This window comes from Harmonia axyridis, chromosome 2 (genome assembly GCF_914767665.1).
Source record: "Harmonia axyridis chromosome 2, icHarAxyr1.1, whole genome shotgun sequence".
Taxonomy (NCBI): Eukaryota; Metazoa; Arthropoda; class Insecta; order Coleoptera; family Coccinellidae; genus Harmonia; species Harmonia axyridis.
In genome coordinates, this window is record NC_059502.1 from 12,110,873 (window position 1) to 12,132,529 (window position 21,657).

Genomic DNA, 21,657 nt, shown 5'->3' on the forward strand with positions numbered 1-21,657 from the left:
AGGAGCTCTGTAGTTTTGATTGTTTTGTCTCATCTATTTTTGAAGTGATTGGTAAGTGAAATTCTGATTTCTTGTTTGTATGTCGGTCTCTGTATCGGTACATCTTTGTAACAGCCTTAACTTCTACAATTCTCATCTGGTATCCATGAAATTTGAAATGATTATCCAGTTTGGGCCGTAAATGGTTTCATGTAACATTTAGTCTCTCCAAACAAGGGGTACGCTTCGAGCATGCGCAAAAGTGATATTCCTGCGTTTCTATCAGGTGTGTGACTAAGTCTTTCCCGTTTTTTTTCAAATTTTGAGCCTTTATTGTGAAAAAATGGTTACAAATGAATTATTGGAAGTATTGGCCATCGCTAGCTACAACTTTTCCCCATCTTTCTGGCAACATACGAATCCCGTTGCGAAAAAATTCGACCGGTTTGGCCTCTATCCAGTCATCCACCCATTTTTTGGCTTCCTCGTAGGAATGGAAGTGCTGGTCAGCCAGGCCATGCGTCATCGATCTGAAGAGATGGTAATCAGACGAAGCAATGTCTGGACTATACGGCGGGTAGGACTTCCCATTTGAGCGTTTCTAAGTATGTTTTCACCGGCTGTGCAACATGTGGGCGAGCATTGTCATGTTGCAAAATAACTTTGTCGTGCCTGTCGGAGTATTGTGGCCGTTTTTCTCGCAGTGCGCGGCTCAAACGCATCAATTGTCGTCGATAGACCTCGCCTGTGATCCTTTCATTCGGTTTCAGAAGCTCATAGTAAACCACACCTAGCTGGTCCCACCATATACAGAGCATGAGCTTGGCGCCATGAATATTTGGCTTGGCCGTCGATGATGATGCATGGCCGGGTAGTCCCCATGATTTTCTTCGCTTCGGATTATCGTAACGGATCCACTTTTCATCGCCAGTCACGATACGATGCAGAAAACCCTTTCTTTTATGTCGCTGAAGCAGCTGTTCGCAAGTGAAAAAACGCCGTTCGACGTCTCTCAGCTTCAGTTCGTATGGCACCCAATTTCCTTGCTTTTGGATCATTCCCATGGCTTTCAAACGCTTGGAAATGGTTGTTCGGTCAACTCCCAATGCTTCAGCAAGTTCTTCTTGCGTTTGACACGAATCTTCATCAAGCAAAGTCGCCAATTCTTGATCTTCAAAGATTTGCGGCCGCCCGGAACGCTCCTTGTCTTCCACGTCGAAATCGCCACTTTTGAAGCGTCGAAACCATCCGCGAACACTCGAATCATCGACACAACCTTCTCCATAAGCTTCCTGAAGCAACCGATGCGCCTCGGCAGCAGATTTCTTCAAATTGAACCAATAAAGTGAAACTTCCCGCAAATGACGTCGACTCGGCTCAAATTTCGACATTTTCACGATTTCAAAAATTTATGATGCGAAAGAATTTCAACTAATGTGTTAGTGTGGAATTGTTGACAGATGAATAAGCTTTGATTATGACATATGTAACGATTAAATACTCGCACAGTATTGGTGGCGCCATCTCTTACAAAAAACGGGAAATACTTATTCACACACCTGATATTTGCCCTAAGTGGATGTTAATTGATATTGATGTTAGCGTCGGAAAGTAAATAGTTCGAAGAAAATTTCAACTCATTGCGTTGTTCATGCGCAAACGTGAAATACTTGGGATATATCAATATTTTGCGAACTGAAATTGGGTATTAGTTTTATCGAACATCAAAGGCTTTGTCAACGTCAAATTAATAGTAGAAATTCTCTTAAATACACTACTGGAGTTGATTTAAACTGAACTCGTTCGAAATACACCAATTAACCCCAAAACCTACACTTCCCCCCAAACTGTCATTACGTATTCCCGAGCAACAAGCCGAACTGCTGTCACGCCACCCAAGATCACCTTCGAACAGAATGTTTGTATCGTTAGGAGACCAAAGGACCAGCTGCAACTATTCTTTATCAGGTCACGAACAGGAGCGCTCCAACTAGGCAAGCCACTATATCAGAGAGTATCTTGTTTTCATCGAGCGCAGTTGGCCGTCTCGCCACCAGAGGCAAAGGCTCTAATACCCCCCCAGGCTACCGTTATTTAATCTTGGCCGACCTCGATGAGACATGTTCTCCATTGTGGAAGTTACTGCGATGCCCGTTTCCTTATATCATTGGCGGAACTGAAAGGTTTAATGAAGTTTCGTATAATATATGGCCCGAGGTGAACTTATTTTCGGAACTTAATAAGTTTGTAATCAATGATTCATCCCCCATTGAAAGTTGCACGAGTTGCAACGTTGGTACTATACGTCTCGTTGTTGTTTCTATGTGCCAAGTTGTAGAGGAAGAAATTTAATTGGTGTTCGAAACTTTGATGGAGCAAATATCGATAAATCTGGCCGGGCTCTTCACTGAAAGCTATTACCTTGATCGAGTTATGGGAGGTGATTCAATTAGTGCCTTGAGATTTTGGAGTGGAACGCAGACATCATTGTGCACCCTCAATGTTTTCCTAAGGTCATCAATTTACAATTTTTGCCTTTTGAAGTGCTCTACGCCAATGTTATTAGTAGCGAACTGAATCACTTCACTTTATCATGATGTTTTCACATGATTGAATCGGTATCTCTCTAATAACTTCTTGAATGTCGTTTTTACATTATCAGTGTTGACTCTAGACATTACGTAATCTCACAGCAAGAAGTCCCATAGTGTTGAATCACATGATAAGCTTCTAGTTTTTCTAAATCTTTAAAAAATGTCGATTTTATCAGCGTTTAGTAGGTAATGAAATTTGCTTTCAACACTGATTGTTAGGTTATGAGGTAGTTGCTGTTGAACATTTTTTGACAGGCTCACAACTCTCATTAGACAGAGTCAGTTGAGTTTGCAGAATGTTGGTCGATCAGATGTTTGGGAAGTAAAGAAGGTGCAAACTGTTTTCTGCATTTTTTACTCGATGAGTATTGTGATCTCTTCAATAGAGACTTTCGATATGAATCTTCAACATGCTTATGTCGATCTTGCTATTTTACCAATGCAGTTAACCCCTTTTTGATTCTGATCAAAAGTGGCTGAATTCAAGAATCAGTTCTTGGGCGGGAGCTATTCTAACATTTCTTCGCATATACTATTCAAATTCCTTTGTGAGACTTGGAAAAGGTGAACACAGATTATTTGCCTAGATGAAGCAGAATCACCTGAATCGTTAGGGTAGACAATATGTATTCACGGCCTGGCTTGATTTTCAATCTACTGGGCTTGAGTTTGACTTGAAATCAACTCAAGTTCAAGTAGAGTACCTAGTAGTTTTTCAATGTCAAGTCTAGTACTTAATAAATATATACTTGACATTGAAAAACTACTAGGTACTCTACTTGAACTTGAGTTGATTTCAAATCAAGCTCGAGCCGAGTAGCTTGAATATCAAGCCAAGCCGTTAATTCCTAGTAGGGAATGTCAAAAATAAGAATTATAAAATGTAAGATCGAGCTCAGAGCTTAGTTCCTTAAATTATGGCTCGATCATATCCATATTCCGTTAGGAGTACGATTCTGGCAGTCTGTTAGGGAGGAACGAGGAATAGGATAGGATTTATGACGGTTTGACCAATAAGAGTTTCCTTATGTGCAAACCATGCAATTTATTCAGTTTATATTGCTCCATCGTATATTTGAACGGACTTTAGTAGTTTCGTACAGTAGGTATACGAATTAAACCGATGGGACTGGAACTGGTAGTTCCAAACAGTTCTCGAACATAACCGATCTGACTGGAACTAGTAGTTTCGTATAGTAACCAAATTGAACCGATGTGACTGAAACCGGTAGTTCCGAACTGTTCAAGAACTGAACCGATATGACAGAAACCGGTAGGTCCAAACAGTTCACGAACTGAACCGATGTGACCGAAACCGGTAGTTCCAAACAGTTCACGAACTGTCTACAAATCGTAGTAGCGAAAACCGTGAACAGGCAATACACCAATTTCGGGATTGTTTATCTCCAACGCATCGGATATCTGTTTTTCCGTAATTATCTCCGCAATAAAATCAATAAGAAGGCCGGGATCGGGAGATGCGCTAAATCAATTACCCCCGGGGAAACCCCGCAGGTTAACAATGAAAATCCATAATGGAATCTCATCCCGTTCAGGGTTCTCGAAACGGGTCAACAAATAACAATGTAGAACAAGATCAAGCGGTCGCGTTCAGCGACAATCGCCACAAAATTAAATCAAGCTTATCTTTGCGGCAGCATCGCCTCTGGTCCATGGGAAACCCGACGGGCCCTGTGACCAGGTAATAAACCGCGATTTCCTCTAATGCACCCCCCACCCCTCTATTCGACCGATTTCCAGGCGTTATCGATACCAAACAAGGCGGATACACCTAACGTTTATATTTGGTGTTTTCGATAGCGGTTGTTGTGTTGTAGGTAGTTGTAGGCGAGAAATGATGTTGATTCAAGTTGGAGGGAAGTAGAAAGGTAGAAAACAAACAAACAATATCTCCAACGCTGTAAAGAAAAATACTCTTTTGTGGTATCAATCTGATGTAAGATGTGTGTTGACAATAACACCATGCGTCTTAAAAATAACAGTAACTGTCGTTATTTTTCGTAACACTCTTGATAATGCCCTGTATTATATACGTATAATTGATTTATTTCTTTTAATTCCGAATAATAAGTAATCATATTGCAATTCAGGGGTCATGTAGATCATGAAAAGAACTGTGACCATCCCAAAATTTTGGTCACTACATTTCTACGAACTTGAAATTGCTAGAGGTGTAGATTAAATCGAAGAGGTTTTCTTTCGATAACGATAAAAAGAGATGACTTCATTAACATTTGATTTAACTTTCTAATCCGTCCATGAAAATCGGGAAAAGTACTCCCACAATCTGAAAAAATAAATAGTGAAAGAGATATTCAACAGGGAAAGTAAATTTTGATTAGATTATAGCAGGTAACGATTATTATCAATTCTGATATTACAATCGTTCAGTCCACAATGGAAATAGTTTGCCAATTCACATTTACCTTGACTCTCTAGTTCCTCATTTCTAGTAGAATATTTTTGATGTATTTATATTCAAGCGGGCTATTTTTGGAGCCATTTTAAGAAAAAAAAATTATATGAACGTATGTCGAGAACGTGTTTACTTTCTAGATAAAGTGTGAAAAAGAATAATTGAACAAATTTTTTCAGAAATCAATGAGAATTAATAAAAATAATTTTCAATTTGAGAGAAAGCAGTGTCGAAACATTTTTTCCTCCGAAAATAATCAATGTTAAATATATGCAGACGCCATACTGTTGAAAATAATTGTACTTCAGAAGATGTATCTCAATACACTACGAATCAATACGCATAAAAATATCTGCAATAGTATTGTGGTTAAAAAAAAATAATTTTTTTCTGAAAATTTTGCCCCCATGTCTTTCAGAGGTTATAGTAAGATCGAATTATACTTTGGGTTATCGCGTTTTCGTGTGGATTATTAAAACACTGATGGACGACAGACGAGAACTTTATTGTGGTACAGCACTTTGTAACATCCTTGAACACTCTACTAACTCAACTGGTCATAATCTCATAACACTCTCCACAGAACTCTCCTTTTCCTAATTTTATACCTGGGTTACAAACAAAATCATATTGTACACCGTGAATTTCTTCTTCCTTTTCTTATTCTCTAAGTTGTATGCTTGCGCAATGGTATCATGGTACCTGCACACTAATTGGGGTAAGGGAAATACATTATTGATTGTTACACTAATGCAGGTACATTTATATTGAGTATTGTGACGAAAATTTCGGCTATACACAGATATTATGTATAATAGTTTTTGTCGCCACAAAACGTTCATGAAATTTTTTGCTCGAAATGGCTCCAAGAAGTCTTTTCGAAATAGCGGTATATCAAACTTCAAGTTCTTGTGGCGATTTGTTTAGTTGACTACGATTGTCAGACGGAATATCTAACTATCGCCTATATACTACAGAAGTTCGGCTGGGAAATTTCCTTGTTCAGGTGATCTACCATTCTTCACTGTTACATTGTTTTGAAGTTTCAATCAACCTCTTGACAAGATTCTATTATGATCCATTATTTCTCCATAGATTTTCTTTTGAGATACGCGATTTGATCAGTCATTCTTCAGATAATACCCCATTACATCCCCCGACACGACAGAAAATTAAATACGTCACAATCTCTCTTGAGTGCACCACACTAGTCATTCGCACATAATAGAGTTTCCACCAAAATCGTTCATGATACGCTCCATTGAGCGTGAAGATGATCGCCTAGTTTCCCATCGCCTCCGAATGACAAACAGCTTTTAATTACTTTGCCAACCAACTGATCACTTTAATTGAAAGTACAAACTATGTGTAAACTCCCACAATAGATCCGGCATATATTGCCTGCGTCATTGTCTTCGAACCTATGCCCTTTGCTCTATTTCCATTGGAAATGGTTCGTTCGATATTCCTATTTACTGGTGCCGAACTCAGAGAGACTTCGGGTTGTCTGAGTTTGGTCGATGAAAATTCTGCAACTTGTTCAGGAGTAGGGATTTACGGCTTGGCTTGATATTCAAACTACTTGACTCAAGCTTGTACCTTCAGATTCACTTGAAATCAACTCAATGTTAAGTCATGTTACTTAATAAATAAATACTTGACTTAACATTGAAAAACTACTACTTGACTTGAACTTGAGTTGATTTTAAGTCAAGCTCATGCTACTTGGCTTGAGCTTGAGTCAAGTAGCTTGTATATCAAGCCAAGCCGTGAATCCCTATTCACGAGTGATATTAGATGAAGGTGAAAGATCTTCGAAATTTGGATTGCATTTCAAGAATATTCATATTGATTGTGAAAGTCTGTATCAACCAGAAGATGAATTGCTGGATCAAGGTTTGAAAGGTTTACCGGATGTTGGGTGTAGTATATCTGAAGTCATTTGGATGAAACCAGAATGTTTTGCTTTTAGAAGGGTTGTCCAAGTTTCCAGCAATTCATTAGGATCCAGGACATTTATTGCCTAACAATACTTTTAAATAAACCCTGGTATTATTGCGGATTCTATAGGGATTCACGGCTTGGCTTGATTTTCAAGCTACCTGGCTTGAGCTTGACTTAATTTCAAGTCAAGCTCAAGTCAAGTAGTAGTTTGTCAATCTCAAGTCAAGTAATTATTTATCAAGTACTTGATTTTAAGCAGTTTAATTGCGTAGGGGCACATCAATAAAAAAATGCTGAAATGAGAAGGAACCTTGAAAAAAAAAACACTCTTATTCGTCAAACTTATTGTATAAAAGAACCGAAAATATCAACTTTTTTGGAATAGATACATAAATTCAGTCACTATTAATCATAGCATAATGAAAAATGATAAAAAATAAAGTTTCTTGATATCGAGAAACATCCAGAATTTGTTTGATTTCATAATTGTCCACCTAGAATCTACTGATATATGGATGAGGCATCTTATAGATTTGTCGCCTATCCAATTGCGGGTTTTTGTAACTGTAAGATCAGCTCTGGAAAATTGTCTTTTAACAGAAGCTGGCGTTGTGAAGAATGCTTGATCATTTTGGCAAAGTTTGGAAAGATTTTTCTGAAACTACCAAAATCTACCAATAGATTTCTTAGAAATGTGAGATAACTACTAATAAACTTAGATTGGCGAATGCTTCAGTCTCTCGGCGCTCGTGTAATCCCTTTATTTGCTATGCAACGCGTGCCTATCAAGCTCAAGTAATATCAAGTAGCTTGAAATCAAGTCAAGCAATAAATATCTGAAATCCAGTCAAGTGAAGCTCAAGTCATTTTTCACGAGCTTGATTTTCAAGTCAAGTAGTTGGTTAAAATGTCAAGCTACTTGGTTTGATGAATCCCTCTGGAACCAAAATGTGTCAATTTGGTTGTTTCTAGTGGCTAATATAGTTCACGCAACACCTCATGCCGATTTGTTTACATTCATTGGCTGCAGCTGTCTCTTCCTTATTATAAAAGATAGATTTATAGGTAGATCAATAAAATGCAAATTATCGTGTGCATAGCATAACTTGAACTATAGTTAATTCAAGAAGGAAATCGAAAACAAAAAGCTAACTTCAGTGACTAACGATCCGAGCAATTTGCAATTTTGCATGAATATATAGAGAATCAATTCCAAGCAGCGGCAAAATTTCGTGCCAAAAGCAGGCTAGAACCATAGAAAATTCAAACAGAATATAGGACTGAGGACAGCCCTTAAGGGAAGTCCGTTTCTACCTTCACCTGGCGAGGCCTTTGGGGTCAGGTAGCGACGATCTCCTCGATATCGGTTGAAATGTTCCTCTACTAATTTAGAACCATAATAGGTTGAAATGAGATTCTTTCCGAAATGCTCGTGGATTGTCTGTAAAATAAAATCCCAAACTTAGTTTTGAAAGCAATAAAAGAATTTTTGACAGTCTACAACCGATATTTTTCTTTTTGAACGGGTATGTGGAAGGATTGATTGCTTGAATTATAAAAATGATCTTCTGGCTCGAATGACCATTGACGATTGTATGGATTGATTGATTCGGCTTCGAAGGACCATGAATGATTGTATGCGGATTGATTGATTCGGCTTCGAAGGACCATGAACGTTGTATGCTTGATATATTTAAATTCGGCTTCGAAGGACCTTGTGGTGTTTTTTATTTTTACTGTTTAATATGTTAACACAAACACTGTATATGACTGTTATGTTATAATAGTAATAACTTGTTGAATACTTGAATATGTATGATTGATGCTGAGTTACTGACTGACTGAATATTATGTGAGTGAATACTTGAATTATAACTGGTAAATAGTGAATAACTGAAAGCCCTCTCTGGTGGTGGTACAATGGTGGGAGAAAGCATCGAGTAGAATCACAGGATTCTTCTTCCTCTGTAAGCCTTAACACTTTTCATTATTATTTATATTCAATCTCGAATATGGACACTGTGCGATATAGCGAGAACTAAAAAAGCCTTCGTCCAGAATTCGCCGTATTTTTCAGAAGGCACAGTTGATTAATTCCGAAATAAAGAAGAAGCAATGAAGCGCCATGATGAATAGAATGAAATATCACACCTATACGTCCTTTCGCTCCGTCGACTGATGCGGGGGAGGCGCAGCGACGGTACAGATCCCAATTTACACCGTGTGAAATATCAACGGAATATTTCTTGCCGGGAATTTAATTAGGCCTCCCAAGCCCTGCTAACGCACTGACACGAGACGGGTGGATTTTCCTCGGCTGATAAGGCCGCTTTGCCGAAAGATCTACATTTTCAAATTAGCAGGCAGCGGAGATAACTGCCTTACGTAGCGCCGTTTGGTAGTTGTCTCGATTGCGAATTCAGCGATTTTGGTGTCCAGTTTCATCTTCAGGAATCTGGGACGATATCTGTGATGGTTTCATTTTGTGCGTTTGGAACGATAGGGAAGGATTTTGGGTGTACAATTAGATTGGTGCTGGATGATCGATGGATGCTGGGAAGTTTGGAATTGGTGTATCCGGCAGTGTTGGTTTGATGTTTTGGATGATAACATTTTTGAAGCACTCAAATGAGAAACAGTACATTGTACTGACGAGCTCCAAAAAGAAAGGAAACGGTTTTTCGTTACTCACCTTCTCGTCTGAATCCCTTATTTATCATTACTGTAGCTTCATTGTAAGAGTAAATAAGACGCTTCATTTATTCTAAATGAGACTTAGGCAAATTGGAAAGTCCCCGGTCTGATGCACAGATGGCGGTGCTAGTCTAGTATTAAATCCATATTATTTATCAGTATCAACCTTCAAACGATAAGAGTCGAAATGCAGCAGTCCGACAATTGGTTGATAAAATATTGCTGTTTGAAGGACAAAATACAGTTGAAACAGAATCTTGGCTTGATGAAGAGGTGTCTGCACCAGGAAAATGAAACATCATTGATTAGTATGCTAAGTTTAAATGTGGTGAAATGAGTACCGAAGACGGCGAACGCAAAGGACGCCCAAAAGAAGCTGTCACCGACGAAAAACTCAAAAAGTTCACAAAATAATTTTGAATGACCTCAAAGTGGAGTTGATGGAGATAGCAGACATTGTGAATATATCATCTCAACGTGTACATCATATCATTCACGAATATTTGTACCTGAGAAAGCTGCAAAATTGGTGACCCGCGAGCTCACAATCGATCAAAAGCAACAACGTTCTAATGATTCTGAGCAGTGTTTGAAGCTGTTTGAGTGCAATAAACCTGAATTTTTGCATCGATATGTGACAATGGATGAAACATGGCTCCATTATTTCACTCTGGAGTCCAATCGACAGTCAGCTGAGTGGACTGCACACGATGAACCGAATCCAAAGTGAGAAAAAATGAAACAATCAGCTAGCAAGGTAATGGCATCAGTATTCCGGGATGTGCAAGGTATAATTTTCATTGATTACCTCCAAAAAGACCAAATCATCAACAGCGATTATTATATAGCGTTATTGTATAGTTCAAAGGATGGAAACGTCTCCATTTGAAAAAAAAAGGTGCTGTTTCACTAATCAATGAAAACAATGGCAACATTGCATGAATTGGGCTTCGAATTGCTTCTGCATCCACCGTATTCGCCAGATCTGGACCCCAGCGACTTTTTCCTGTTCTCAGACCTCAAAAAAATGCTCGCTCGAAAGAAATTTAGCGCCAATGCAGAAGTAATCTCCGAAACTGAGGCCTATTCTGAAGCGAAAGACAAATCGTATTATAAAAATGGTATCGAAAAGTTGGAAGATCGCTATAATCGCTGTATCGCCCTCGAAGGCAAATATGTTGAATGATAAAATCGAATTTTGCCATTTTTCATTCAGACAAAAGTATAACTTGAATTGAAATTTATAAGCTGCTTCATTTTGATGGTGTGAGATTTAGACGTCTCAATTTTTAAAGTTACCATTTGGAAATTAACTTGGGTGAATCTATCACCAGAATCAGATTCAATAAATATAAGATACGATTATTCTGTGATATAAAAGAGAGAATAATGAAATGTGCACCATTCAGTTTGATTAAAATAATTAACACTTCGTTGTTTTTTTTTCAGGTATGGTATACTAGCTCAAAACAAAGAATATTTGGGTAAGGAATAAGTTTGTATGCACCAAAAAATCTTCATATCATTCATAATATCGGGTTATTTATTATACATCCAATTTTGATTCATCTCATTTAATTTCAAATACAAGGAAAATATCACATATGCAACAATCTCACTTAAAATTCAGTATAGTGTAAAATCTGAAGACTATAAAAATCCATCGTCTACCAATCAGAAGTGGTCTCAAAATATAAAGGTTCTATTCAATTTGAAGCTAGATAATGAACTGTTTCAGATTTTATCATTTGGTAGTTGATCATAAATGAAACATGTTTTACACTTTCTATATTTCTATTATTTGAGGATTAATTTTATTCTAAGTTGAAATGAAGGAAGTATAAAACTTGCTTCAGTGTTCTTCAGTTGATTTCTATTTTGTGTCACTTTTTCAATTCAGGCAACAATTATAACAACTATTGATATTTAATTAATTCAAATATTTTGAACTGTTTTTGAATATACCTGTGCCAATTTTTTGTTTGTTTTTGTTTACATCGTAATTGTTGGATGTATTTCAGAAAAATAAATAAATATTGGAAGGATAATCAAACCTCTACTATTCATGAATACGAATTATAATATTGCATTGTCAGCTTTAGGTATTGGTCTATTGTATAGCCTTCAGATCTCTTTCCACTTGATAAATCTTCGATTATAATTCAAAACTTCATTTTTCTTAATAATAAATGGATGCATGTAATTCATGGAGTCATAAGAATAATATATCTATATGTTACTATACAGATATTTTCAACTGTAAATATTTCACAACAAACGACAAAACAAACGAAGGAAAAGAAAATACGCAAGTCCACATACATATTCCTCAAAACCAAGATATTTCCACTAAATAAAACTCCCAAAAACATTCCAGAACACCCAACGTCAAATATGAGAAATCGCCGGGTTCAAAGATCCCCTGCGACTAAAGCGCCATCTGATTTCACTTGGAAACCGCGCGAAAGGTGTCGGCCGGTCCAGAGTTTCGTATATTTCACCATAAAACTAAACGACGAAAAAATACCGCAACAGTGGAGCATAAAATGTCTTTTTATTAGGCGGTTTAGGGAAAGTCGTGACGCAATACGCTACCACATAAAAGTTGATATTCATCACATATTTCGACTTTGCTGGTCCGTTTCCCAAATCTCGGCTGATATAGGGGTTGCAAAATCGGGGCAAGTTGGGTGTGAGTAAGCATAGCAAGGTCGGGTCTACCAGTAATAGATCCATACATAAGGCATATCTCAGTGGGAAAAGTCACCGAGATGACTGAAGCCCTAAATAGGGGTCGATCAGTTTTGGTGCGAAATGTCCAATGTAATATGTGAACGGATAGCATTTTACACTGTCGTTTTGAATTGAAAATAAAAACTATCACTGGTAGTCAGAATTATGGAGGTTTTTCCAATAAGCGGTTTTTTTATAAAGGGTTTTTTTTACGAGGTATCTAACTTCAAGTTGGCATTACTGTTCATAATGGCGACCAATTTGACAGCTGTCAAGTGATTTATTTCCAATTTGGTTTGGCAATTCATCATTAATAGACTCACGCCTGAACAACGCTTGCAAATAGTGCAATTTTATTTCGAAAATGGCTACGTCAACAAACAAAACTGCCGCATTTGGAGTGAAGCTAACCCTCAAGTCTATGTCGAAACACCGTTACATCCAGAATAACTGACTGTTTGGTGCGCTTTATGGGCTGGTAGAATCATTGGTCCATACTTCTTCAAAAACGATGATGGCCAGAACGTTACAGTCAATGAAGATCGGTATAGAGCCATGATTACTAACTTTTTCATTTCTGAATTGAACAACCATGATGTCCAGGAGCTGTGGTTCCAAAAAGACGGCGCCACATGTCACACAGCTCGTGCCACAATCGATTTATTGAAAGACACGTTTGGTGACCGCCTAATTTCACGTTTTGGACCTGTGAATTGGCCTCCAAGATCTTGTGGTTTAACACCGCTAGACTACTTTCTGTGGGGCTATGTAAAGTCATTGGTCTATGCGGATAAGCCACAAACCCTTGACCATTTGGAAGACAGCATTCGGCGTGTTATTGCCGATATACGGCCACAAATGTTGGAAAAAGTCATCGAAAATTGGACGTCCAGATTGGACTACATCCGAGCCAGCCGTGGCCGTCATATGCCATGTAAAATGTAATGCCACAAGATTATCTTGCGGATAAATAAAATTCATGTCAATCGAATAATCCCTCGTTGTTTTATTGCAGTTCAAAATTCTATAGCTCTAAAAAAAAACACCCTTTATTAAAAAAAAACAGTATATTTCAAGAGAATTGAATTGGTGAAGATATTTAAGTGAATTCAGTTAAATTTTTAACTATGAGGTAATGATGAAACTAAAAAGTACAAACATACCGAATTGTTCACCTGTCTTCATGTCAACTCAGTTATTCAATTCATTAGTCGCTTACTCAATCTGTACGATTTTGAATAATTTATTAATTTTTCATTGGTTTTGGTATTTTGTCAGTTTGCTTTTGTTTTTATGGTGGAGTAAAGGCGAGAAAAGATTTTTGTTCCAGCATCTTACGTATGAATGCCGTCGATCAAAATCACATCTCGTGTTCCTACTCCACAAAGTTTCGAAGTTCAGCGGTTGTAGATCCTGATCGATCCCATGGATGCGGAAACAATACACCCGTATTTTTCCATACCTACCGTATCTGAGCAAACTTAGCAGCCCGGCCAACATCGTTGATTCCCCAAACTTACTGACCCCGAAAATTGATTACCTTGTATTGTTCCCGAAACAATCGACCTGATTTATCCCCAATCTTCAACCGGCTGACAGCGCCGTTGTATTCGATTGTAGTGAACGTTAATAGTTTAAATCGGTGCAATATTTCTTATCAGGTCGGGCTTGGCCGTGATCGGCTTGTATCGCAGAATGGCGGCAGTTCAGAGCCGACTTGATCTATACGCTCGCCGCAGCCTCAGTTGTCGACAGTGGCGTGTATAGCAAGAAGGCCAGGGAAGCAAATTCGAAGAGAGAAAATGCATTTACAATTTCGGGGTATCACGTTTTCATGGAGATTGTTAAACACTGATGGACGACAGACGAGAACTTTATTGTGGTACAGCACTTGGAAACATCCTTGAACACTCTACTAACTCAACTGGTCATCACCTCGTACTTTACTGAACCGAACTCCCTCTTCTCAGTTTTATACCTGGGTTACAAACATAAAATCATATTGTACACCGTAAATTTCTTCTTCCTTTTCTTATTCTCTATTTTGTACGCCTGCGCAATGGTATTATGGTGCATGCCCACTAATTAAAGTAGTGGAAACATATTCTCTATTGTATCTTTCTGAGAATCCTATGAGTGAGAAAGTTGTATGCACAAGTACCACGAAAGACCGTTGTTACATTAATGGAGGTGCATTCTTATAAAGTATTGTGACGACAATTTCGGATAGACACAGACATTATGTCTAATTGCTTTCTGTCGCCACGTGTATACCAAGAAAGCTAGAGAAGCAACTCGAAGAGAGCAAACTAAGAATAATCATAACCATCTGAACAGTTACTTGCTAAGCGTTTCTTCTGTAAGGTATTACATACTAAAGGGTGTTTTTTTTAGAGCTATAGAACTTTAAATTGCAATAAAACAACGATGGATTATTCGATTGACATGAATTTTATTTATCCGCAAGATAATCTTGTGGAATTACATTTTCAATATGATTTCTGGCATATGACCGCCACGGCTGACTCGGATGTAGTCCAATCTGGACGTCCAATTTTCGATGACTTTTTGCAACATTTGTGGCCGTATATCGGCAATAACACGGCGAATGTTGTCTTCCAAATGGTCAAGGGTTTGTGGCTTATCCGCATAGACCAATGACTTCACATAGCCCCACAGAAAGTAGTCTAGCGGTGTTAAATCACATGATCTTGGAGGCCAATTTACAGGTCCAAAACGTGAAATTAGGCGGTCACCAAACGTGTCTTTCAATAAATCGATTGTGGCACGAGATGTGTGCATGTTGCGTCGTCTTGTTGGAACCACAGCTCCGGTACTACATGGTTGTTCAATTCAGGAATGAAAAAGTTAGTTATCATGGCTCTATACCGATCACCATTGACTGTAACGTTCTGGCCATCATCGTTTTTGAAGAAGTACGGACCAATGATTCCACCAGCCCATAAAGCGCACCAAACAGTCAGTTTTTCTGGATGTAACGGTGTTTCGACATACACTTGAGGATTAGCTTGACTCCAAATGCGGCAGTTTTGTTTGTTGACGTAGCCATTTACCAGAAGTGCCCTTCATCGCTAAACAAAATAAAATGGACGTAGTGCGCGATACGTATTCCGCACAGAACCATTGTTTTCGAAATAAAATTGCACTATTTGTAAGCGTTGATCAGGCGTGAGTCTATTCATGATGAATTGCCAAACCAAACTGAGAATGAATCACTTGACAGCTGTTGAATCGGTCGCAATTTTGAACAGTAATGCCAACTCAAATTTATATATTTCGAAAAAAAAATACCCGTTAAATTCGATTATGGGAGAAGTGTTCTTCGTAAGCGGTGGAACTGCAGTTTCCTCGGTAGCTCGATTGGTTAGAGCATCGGATTGGTGATTCGGAGGTTGCGGGTTCGAGTCCCGCTCGAGGAGGTACTTTTTCCTTAATTGAAATATTGTCTGCAAGCCGTAGTATTATTTTGATATATTTTCTCACTGACCTTAAACCAATATTTCAGTTATAAATTCATATTGCATTTTCCCATCTAGAACCCTTAACAAGCTTCATAGAGGAAAAAGCTTTCGGTAAAACAAGAATCAAGCGTATACTGAATATGCAGCAAAAGTTTGCTTTAAATTGATAAGATGAATTTTGAGGTATCTAGAATAATGATAAACGTAGTGTGAATCGAAAAATAAATACTTGGAAGGAAAGCAGCTTCTATCTTCTAGTCAAGGTCTAGACCCGCCACTGGTTGTCGGGGAGCCGTTCGGCGCTCAACAGTTGGATGGCGTACAACGTACGATACTAAACAACCCCCGCCCACCCCTTGTGACTTGACAAATACAGCCCACCTCAAAATGATAGTCGATTTAATTGCATGCCAGAACGGCGTTGTTGTTGCCATTAGGATATACAGCTACTTGTTTCGGTGGCGGGGCGATAAATTTCAAACCAAAATAAACATGACGAACGTCGACTAACAACCGCACAACATATTGAGGAGAATAATTCGGATTAAGTTTTTGGGCACGTTTCAGACCTTGTAGCTTGTACAAACTTTGGAACGAAATTGAATAGAGCTTATCCCTCCAATTTATACCGAATAGAATAAATAAAAATGGCTGACACTTGGTAATGAATGAAGAAAATACAAAAAGAAAACGAAGTAAGATTTCCAAGTGTGTAACATCATACGATATAAATTATTTATCTGGTTAATGTTGTATCAGCAAAAATGCCATCAACATAGCCATTGCCAAACAGAAGATTTTCACGCCATTACGTAGGAATCATAATCAAAAGTAACCCAAGAAGAATGCACGTCATCGAAGGAGAGTAGCGATATACCTGTTTCACCCTTATTAGGGATCATCAGTACCGCATAACTCAACCCAAGATGAAGAACGAAATAGCAATACTGCTTTGCATCTGCCAGCGTTAAATAAGGTGCCTGCTATTTCGTTTGTTACTCCATTTATGAATTAATTGTAATGAAAATATTATTTCCGAAAGAAACTGTTGATAACAAATAAAGTTTTGACTTCAGACTGAAAAACATCTTTCATTTTGTATTATCTAGTTACGGATTGCATCTCATGATTCCAATCGTTGAATTATTCCTGGAATTATCGCCCTCCATAAGATAAATTATCTGGACCGACACTTTCATAGCCACAAGATGTAACTTGAATTCAGCCCTTTTCGAACGATTTGTGTCTGTCACCTTCAGAGATTGCGCTAAATCAGATTGATGATTGTAGTGTTGATGTAGATGGGACTATCCGATGATCCTCGAACACGCTGTAGGATTTTCTTGGAATTGGAATCGCATTAATCTTCTTCCCAAGTGATTCATCAGTTGGATAATAGTTATTCCATATTGAAGCTTTAGTAATCCTATTAATTAAGGCTTATTGATTGTCTTCGGGTTTGTATAAACGTATCTCAAATGGAAGGGATCAGTAATACTTGAGAAGAAATTGAGTTTACTGCTTTGGGTGAAAAGTAATAAGGATGATTGAATGAAACACTGAAAATATTTTTTTGGTTTAATGATCCAAATATATTTTAAAGCCTTTCGTCTAGATTCTAGAAGGTACTCACAGAAACAGCTAAAGTGAAAATCATATTATTTTGAAATATTTGGAATCCGTTTCTCATGGCTTTCATATCAAAGGAAAACAATCAATTTTACCTTATTTCACATGGAACCTGATTAGTCTGGTATTCAGATTTTACTCCTTTTTTTCAGATTTCCACTGATTTTTTGAATGAATCTATTCTCATAATAATTTTTCATGAATAGTTATTACCACGATTTGTACAAGGCATTTTTGTTTTCCTTCATGGGCGTATACTAGGATAGGTTACGTCCCTAATATTCATTGATCAGAAGAAAAAAGAAAAAATTGTAAGTAACAATTGTAAATAGATTGAAAGATTTAGTATTTTCAAAGTGGGAGCAAGCCCCCCTCATAAGTCAATTTTACTAACAACTCAAATTTTTCGACTTCGAACTCATTTGGTCAATCAAATTAGAAACCACCAAAGAAACGATACGAGTGCAATGTAAAGCGAATTCGAATAAATTTGAATGCAGCCCTGCCAATTCATAGACGTTAGGTCAGGTCACCTAGCAGGCCACATGTTGGGACGAAAAACATCCGATAACTATTATTATTATTTGAACTGGGGTCGTTGTGGCTCGGTAAGCCTTCTGGGAACTGCGACCATGTAGATATTTTGTTCTCTACCCTACTTATTCATGGAAACCCAAGAAGGTCATCAATGGCGTTGATGAACCTGACAACCTCCATAGGGGCCTTGGCCTTTACTTCTCGGGTATCCAGGACCGGCTTTCCCATATGAATGATTCTTAGGCCAGCCAGCTCTGGACACTTGCATACCATGTGCTCAGCTGTTTATGCTTTTGAACCACAGAGCCTGCAAATCTCATCTGCTGACTTTTCCATACGGTACAAATGATGTTTGGACCGACAGTGTCCCGTCAGCAGTCCTACCATCACCCGAAGATCGGCTCGTAACAGCTTCAAGAGCTTTCTGGCGTAGGTAGGTGAAATCATCAAGAATTTCTGCCTGAGTACGTCCAGGAGTGTTTGTCCATTGGGTTATCCTGTTATTGAACTTCCATTGCTGGATCGCTGCCTTATATTGGTCTTTTCCTAGCCCACAGAAAAGCTCAGGTCTAGCAGGTGTTAACCTTGATGCACTCTTTGTGCATCGGCTTTTTCGTTTCTTTCAACACCACAGTGCCCTGATACCCACAGTAGAGTCACTTTATTGCCTCTGGGCTTATGGTGTTAGAGCACTCCCAGGTCAACAGATGCCCCTGGCAGTACGATTCCAGGGATGTCAGCGTGGTCTGGCAGTCCGTGAAGATGAAGACATGCGCCTCCTTGAGGTTCATTTTGAGTCATTCATGAACACATACGTGAACAGCCAGTATCTTGGTCTGTAAAATAGAGGGCTTACTTCCCAGGGCTTCAGAGATCCTCAGTTTAGGTCCATATACCCCAATGCCAGAACCTCTCTCTGATTTTGATCCGTCGGTGAACCATATGGATGACTTTTTGTCCAGACATTATTTTTCATCTTATAGCTCGGGAGTTTTGAAATCATTATCAATACCATACTTATCACCAAAGAGCTTTGGCTTGAATCGCTAAATTCTTCAATGCATCAGACCCGTGTTCAAATCCAAGGTGTTTCTAATATTTTTTTCCATTTTGTTGGCCTCTTTTCTGGTGGTTTCAGATATTCTACAAAGACACAGGACTCGAATAATTATTCGAGGATCATTCTGTGTGGAGTAAGTTCTATTATATTCCCCTCAACCACTTGTGGGAGATCAGGAAATTCTCCTTGTATCCCAACCTCATAGACAGAACGGTACTTAAGTCTTCCTCTGCGCCATCGAGGTTAAAAATCCGTAATGCGATTATGGAATTTCTATGCATAGAGCGCTGAAATCCATTCTAATTAGCAGTCGAAGCGGCGAAAGCACAGCCATGACAATACAAAGACGAGCAAACAAGGAGGAACATTAACCATTTTCTTGTCTCCTAATCAGATTTCTTCCACCTGCGCAATTACCTTGCAACAATGGCTCACGTTTCTAATAGTACAAACACTGGAGAGGAGCGACGTACAATGGCAGTGAAAGATGATACAGAAACGAGAATTAGTGTCGACAGAATTATGCTAAGAATGAACGCCTTCGGATTAAATTAGACTATAACATTTCGAAGATGAATCTCGAACGGAAAAATTACGTCCCGTTTGCTTGGAAGAATGGGAGGGTTGATTCAGGACCGGAATTGGAGAATTTCACGAGAATTGTACAGTGCATCCCATTTTGGGTGAGACAGCCAGGTTTCTCGCTTGTTATTTAAGATAGAGCCTTGCGGTTTTCACGTTCCTTTCCTACTTTTTCGTGAAACTCAAGTTGGTCTTATCAGATTTTGCATAACTGTTTCCGTTCAAGAGATACAGGGCCATTTTGGAAATTGATACTTTTCACACCCCTCCTTTATCTCCGAAGTTATTAGAAATAATGCTGAGGTAAAAACTACTTCTTAATCAGAATTCTGCGGAGAATCCAGTGGCGTACTCAATTTTTTTTTTCGGGGTATGGTTTTGAAGATTCAACACAAACCTATATTTTTTTTAATGGAACACCCTGTATATTATTTCTTCGTTAAATTCGTAATTTTTTTTCCTTCAAAATGATGTATGATACTATGTAGGTAGGATGTTCAGAAATGTTAAAAAAACACTAAAACATCAAATAATGCTTTGCTTCCGCAGTATTTTTCCGAAATTCTAGGCGTTATCGCAAAAAACTGGTTAGACCTTAGAATATAGTTAAAAGGAACAGAAAGTAAACATATTAAAATAATTTCACGGTATTCAGACAATTTTTCAATTCTGGAAAAAGTACCTCACCGAGTAGGACTCGAACCCGCAACCCCCGTATTACTAGTCCGACGCTCTCGCCGTTGAGCTATCGAGAAAGTTGAAGATTCTCAGCGATGAGGAACCACTAATCCCAGAATTGAGTATTAATATGCCTTACGAACTTTATATATAATTCGCAAGGGTTGAAGAAAGTTGAAATTGATGGAAAGAACATAATAAGGACAACGTCAGTGATCATAACGATTCACCTAACCTTTCCTCTCGCATCGTCGACATATAACGATTTCGGCTCGATTCATATATCTGAATCTTCGGACCAACTGACCTACCTAGCTCGTGATAAATAGATAAATAAAGGGTTAACGTCTTCATATTAATAATATATAACAAAGTAAACATTTGTGCTCGATCCCGAATACAAGAGAGATGAAAGTTTAGTGTCGCCAATCACAATCGAGCTAGCCGATTGTGTGTGTGAGCCATAGGCGTGGAGAATCCTGATTTGATTGTTGAATGATTTATCAGAATCCTTTTTTCACAACTTCACAATAGCTTAATCATTAATGTTTCATTATTTTTGACGTTTGAATTTTTATTTTTGTTTGATATCAATGTTTCCAAACTCCCAGATCAAGAAATGATTGATTTCAAACTATATTTTATTCATAGTTAATACAATCAAGTTTGATTTATTAGCACAAAATTTAAGTTAGTTCGAAATTTTCGCTGTTTTTCGTATTTCAATTTATTTGGAATAAATACTTAAAAAATTAAACTGAAAAAAACATTCGCCCTTTTGAAACACGAAAGAATTTTTATGAATAAATCACATAAATCACTAGTTTTGAGCATCTATTGATAATTTCGATATTAATCAAATTATGTTACGCTACTGATGTAGTGTCACGTCAGACAAGGAGTGACGAATGTTGGCATCAAAACAAGAGCATTAGTTTCAAGGCGATTTCCGTTCCTCCTATTAATGTTCTATGGTTGCTTCCGCCGTTTTTTTTTCTGAAATTCGAGACTTCATTGTAAAAAACTGGTTATACATTTCTGATTCAAAGTGTTGTTCATCGCTGGCACCTACTTGATCCCATCTTTTGGTCATCTTTTGAAGCGATCCAATTCTTTACTTCTTCATAAGACTGGAAGTGCTGGTCAGCCAGACCGTGTGCCATTGATCGAAACAAGTGATAACCCGAGGGAGCCATGCCTAGAGAATACGGAGGGTATTCGTTTTGGCATTTTTTGTCTCCAGTCACAATGCAATGCATAAATCCCTTCCATATTTACCTTGCAAGCAGCTGTTCACAAGCAAACAAA

At 38.2% G+C, this 21,657-nt stretch overlaps 1 protein-coding gene and 1 non-coding gene across 8 annotated transcripts in view; both read left to right on the forward strand.

Moving 5' to 3' along the window:
• LOC123674023 (tyrosine-protein phosphatase Lar) overlaps positions 1-21,657 on the forward strand; it is a 570,788-nt gene that overhangs the window by 131,879 nt on the left and 417,252 nt on the right. The gene's annotated exons all lie outside the window — the stretch shown is intronic.
• Trnat-ggu lies at positions 15,748-15,821 on the forward strand. Its single transcript has one exon. It is a non-coding gene; the product is annotated as a tRNA-Thr (tRNA).